The sequence below is a fragment of the Sturnira hondurensis genome, unplaced genomic scaffold (assembly GCF_014824575.4).
Source record: "Sturnira hondurensis isolate 20B ecotype Veracruz unplaced genomic scaffold, ASM1482457v3 Scaffold0008897, whole genome shotgun sequence".
NCBI classification, from domain to species: domain Eukaryota; kingdom Metazoa; phylum Chordata; class Mammalia; order Chiroptera; family Phyllostomidae; genus Sturnira; species Sturnira hondurensis.
In genome coordinates, this window is record NW_028081528.1 from 2,561,877 (window position 1) to 2,566,992 (window position 5,116).

Below are 5,116 nucleotides of genomic sequence, written 5' to 3' on the forward strand. Positions count from 1 at the left end.
ATCCTTGTATAAAGCACATTTCCTAATTCTATATTAGCCTTTGGGTACAATTAATGAATAGAGGAATACTATAATGGTAAGATTATTTCTCTGACTTTACATATCAACTTCTTTCAGCAAAGGGGACTCTGGTTGCATTTCCCAGCCTATTCTCACATTTGATCCCAATCATTTTTCATTGCCGTCACTTTTTCTGCCAGCCACATTCAGGTCATATTTCCTTTACCACCACGTCGGCGAACAGCAGTTCTCTGCTCCAACTGTAGTTGTGCAGAAATTGGTAGTACACGTCCTCTTATCATGTGCTGACCTTTGTGAATCAAAAACCAGGGTGACCCCATTTTCTTGCTTCCCTACTGTACCTCCAGTCATATATTGCCTTACTCATTTTTAAATATATCTGCTTAGTCTTGGAGAAATTGGCACAGGTGTTTGAGGGGCTGGGCTGGAAGACAACCTAAGTAGCCAGCCTCCAGACCCAAAATCTAGTCTTTTCATTACTGCTGGTCAAGGTTCTTGGTCTATGTTTGTCATTCTGGAAATCTCACGTGGGGGCTGTGGCTGCGGGGCCGGCTGCTGGTTCCATGTCCTCCAGGCATCACTGTCCTGTCAGTCTCATCGGAAGGTCCAGTAAACCAGTTCTCCTGCTAGACTTCTCAGCTAACCATTGTAGCTTATTAAAGTGAGAAAGTCTAAATAGAGCACACACCTCAAAATTTCTGCATAAATGACAAGCTTTTGGTGATCTGTTGGTACTAGAAGTTTCCATATAATTTTTTTTCAATATGTCCTCTGATATTCTTTGATAAAAATTACTAACAGGCCCCTGGTCTCCTACAGTAGATGATTTGTGAGGAGATGTATGTTAGTTCAATCAATTTGACAATTTATATACATGGCTACCAGTAAAGCAGATTCTGGATCTCTTGAAGATGCAGGGGAAGAAAAAGTAGTTTTCACATATTCCGTGGGAATATTTTTATCATTAGTCATTTGGAGTGGATCCCTGTTGTAGAGTTTAGCTCACTGGAATTTGAACTTACTCTAATATAATAAGGGAGAGTAAAATAATTTGACTATCTGTCATTTATGAGATATTGGTCTATAACCTACATGGTCTTTCCTCCATTCTTTTTTTTCAAGAGGGAAATATCATCTGAATTTCCCTCTTAAAAAAATAAAACAAACATTTGTTCAGGAGTGGCAGAACTGTCCATTACACTAAACCCTTTTAGAAACATTTCCTTTGTATCTTTATTACAATAAAGATATATGATATGATGGATATCTATAGTACACACATAAAGTGTATATTCCACAACTTTCCTTTAATAGGTACAAATGTAGTCATATTCATATGGCTGGCCTTATAATGTCCTGAAGGTAGTCTTTGAAATTCAATTCAGTAAAATAAATTGCATAGGGGATTGTAAGTATAGACTATGTGTGTGGTTCTAATGATCTAGCAAGATGCTTGAAATTGAAACTTTCTTTGTTTTTTTAAGTACAAAGCCTTTGGGATATATAATTTTATTTTAAGTTTAGATTTTCTTCAGGATGGTAACATGTGTCTTTTCCAATCCAGAGGTAAAATATATTTTCCAAAAATGTGGATACTGCCCATTGCATTAAATTTAAATCAAACAATCCTTATGTATATAGACAGTAAAAGTAAGCCAAAAATATAACATATTCCAATTTTTCATGTATCAAAAATGTTTCCAAGGCGACGTTACTGAAATGATTGTACGATGGTCCCCAACACAACGTCAAGCTCTAACCGGACAGACCAGCCAGGGCAGGGTGGTCTCACCAGCCAGGGTTCTAGGTGCTCTTCTCTTCATCACGCAGCAAAGCTACGGCACTTTTCTCGGCTTCTTTAGTGATGGCATCTGCAGTCTCTCTGGCTCTGCCCTTTAAGTCTTTTGCCACATTGCCTACCTGGGACTCCTGCTTCGGGAAGAAAGGAGGGAGGATGTGCTTGTGGAGTGGTTCTGCCTGCTAGAAGGGCTGGGGCGGTGCACCACAGCGGGAAGCCGCACTTCAGCACGTAGTGGAAGGGAGACCGAGGCAGGAAGAGGTCAGAAAAGAATTCGGCAGTGCTGAATAACCTGGGGAGGTCAGCTACTGGGTACCATCTGCTTTGTCGGGATTCTCTATGGCTTTAGTTGAGATGTAGGCTGGATAGCCAAATCCTATCAGGTTGCAGAGGAGAGAGGCCCCACCACTCAAGCTTTAGTTGAGATGTAGGCTGGATAGCCAAATCCTATCAGGTTGCAGAGGAGAGAGGCCCCACCACTCAACACCAGGTATGAGGCCCCGCCTCCTGATGACACTGAGCACAATGCAGCTACAGTTCACTGGGTCTCAGCCTCGAGCTTGGCCAAGAGGTCAGTCGTGCAGTTCTCTTTCCGCAGGGACTGGTGGAACCTCTGTCTCAAGACCACAGATATGGCAGGGACCATCATGTGGCTACCTAAGGCTGCTCCTAGAGAGGGTAACTGGGGGACAGTGAGGGGGAGGGGCAGGTGACAGGCAGAACTGGAGGGGACAGTGGTGGTTAGGGCTGAAAATTTCTTGAATTTCTTCACAAAATGATAGAACTTCCCAAAGGTGTTTTGGAAGGGTGTTTACAGAAAAATTATGCAGAAAACAGATGCTTTTGAGGATTACATGCTGTTAGTAAATTAATTTAGCAAAATGACATAGTTACTTGCTGAATGATTCCTGGAGACCATGAAAACATACAAAGATGTCATGCTCTCACATCGTCAAAGGTGATCTGTGGATAATCGACAAAAGTAAGTTAAACCTCAATATAATTTTTTCTCTGCATTATTTTGTTCATTATCTATATTATATGAGTTATCAGTATTAATCAAGTTAAACGAGTGGCTGAGTTTGTTTAGACTGGTCCTTTTTACATCCCAACTCCCCTTCAGGATGCATGTCAAGTCCCGCTACCCCCTAAATCTTTTTCTCCTCTTTCCTTACATGTGCAGTCTCTATTGTACAATAGGCCTTACTTCACTGGACAGTTTTACTTGTGATGGACTTGTTTGTATTGTATCCATAGCTCTATTGTAGGTGGCAAACAACCTTAATTTCATATAATTTAGTAACACAAGACTTTATAAAAATTACCTTATACAGTTAAAGATGGAATTTAAGGCCAAGACTCATGTATTCTGCGTGGAAACCTAGTGATCTTTTCCTTCTACATAAGTGCATATTGAATATCCGGGTGGCATAGATTCATCCAAACTGAATGAAGCTTAAAGGCTCAGAACAACATAGTAGAATTATATCAAGACGTTGAATGTTTTATTTTCAGCACGTCTCAAAAAGGGCTCTGCTTGAGGGTATACCTATATCTCTGTGCGAAATCATGTCTATTGATATTATAGATAAATTCCTGTCTACTGTTGTTGAGATATGGGTTTTGTTGAATGTCATTCTATTGCTTTGTACTACAAGGCATAAATAGAGTATCATTTTACCACAGCTGTTTTCTACTAGTCTACCTTTTTAATAACTCATCAGTTGTTCAAAACATCATATATTTCAGTTGTGAATTATGATACATTTCCATGGCCATTCAGGACACAGATATTTCAGTAAGATATTGCTGCCTTCGTTAAGATTCCTCATCTCTGCCCTGGAATTTAACTGATCATGAAAATTACAAATGTGGGAAATAAACAAGCTAACTGTTTAAGCTTGGAAACACAAAACCTCATTTATAATAATGGGATTCGACTTGCCTTTTCCTCTCACTTTTAACGATATGATGTTGCTGCATCTGAATGTAATTAGCATAAGCAGTCTTAAGAAATGCTTCACTGTGCCAGAATACATGGATTAGAGTTTTGATTATTATTGTTTTTCCAGACAGTGACTTTTGAGGCCAGGCCAAATGGATTTCTGGTTCTTCAGCTGTACTAATCAATGTAACTGTGAGTGTATGTTTTCAAGATTAATTTTATGACCATATTTTCTTGTCTTAATAACAAAAATGTTACTCCTCTCCTGTGTCTATTGAAATGGACTGACTTATTTTTGGCGAACAATAGAAGGTAAAAACTTGAAAGCAGCTAGTAAGGGAAATTCCTTTTCCTTTGCTTTACTCCTTCTCCTACATATAGATAGTGGAAAACTGAGTTGAAAATAAATGTTTCACTTCATCACTGATCAATTGTTCATGTGAAGTAAAAAGGCAAGTAACATATAATATGGAAGATTAATTTTTAAAGAAATGTTAATTCAAAAGGAGTTTGGCTGAACTGTCTTGACCAATAAGCAATGACTGAAATGTATTTAACTGAAGCTGTGTCCTAGTTATATAAACAGAGCAGCATGTCAATGGACAGTATTTTTTACATGGAAGTGTACTGGTAAAATTTAAGGCAGAGCTTCATTTGAGCGATTTGGTCCTCAAGCCTCCACTGTCTCAGGAAATCTCTGAGATAAGTGTGTGACAGCTTAGGTTTCAACTCTAGTCTAGTTGCTCAGTGAATTTGCTGAGCACAGTGATACGTCCTCCTGTGTAAGTGACTGGTACCTCTCTCACAAGTTGCCATGTTGACTAAGAGAGTAAATCAGGACTAAGGTGCGTTTATGGATCTTACCATCTCAAATACAACATAGAGCACTATCTAAAAATTATTGCCATATCCTCTCTTTGCAGATGTGTCTAATTCATTTATTAAGATGAATACTTCAGCCCTGGGTGGTGTGGCTCAATGGATTGAGTGCTGGCCTATAAACTTAAGGGTCTCTGATCTGATTCCCAGTCAGGGCACATGCCTGGGTTACAGGCCAGGTCCCCAGTAGGAGGTACATGAGAGGCAACCGCACATTGATGTTTCTCTCCCTCTCTTTCTCCCTCCCCTCCCCTCTAAAACTAAACAAAATAAAATCTTTTAAAAAAGTTATGAATGCATAGTTTGGGCTATATAATTTTGAGTTTTAATATGAGTAATTTAATTTAGGTTGAGTAAACCAGGGTATCATACTTGTAAATTAGGTGTATTAATAAAAGTGTCATGCTAATTTTAAAATTTAGAGGAATAGTTCTCCATTGGGCAAGTATCTTAAATTAAGCATCTATAATATA

General features: G+C 38.9%; 1 pseudogene; it reads right to left on the reverse strand.

Annotated features, from left to right (window-relative positions):
* Positions 1-1,824: 1,824 nt before the first annotated feature.
* On the reverse strand, positions 1,825-2,465 carry LOC118993753 (receptor expression-enhancing protein 5-like; annotated as a pseudogene).
* Positions 2,466-5,116: the final 2,651 nt, after the last annotated feature.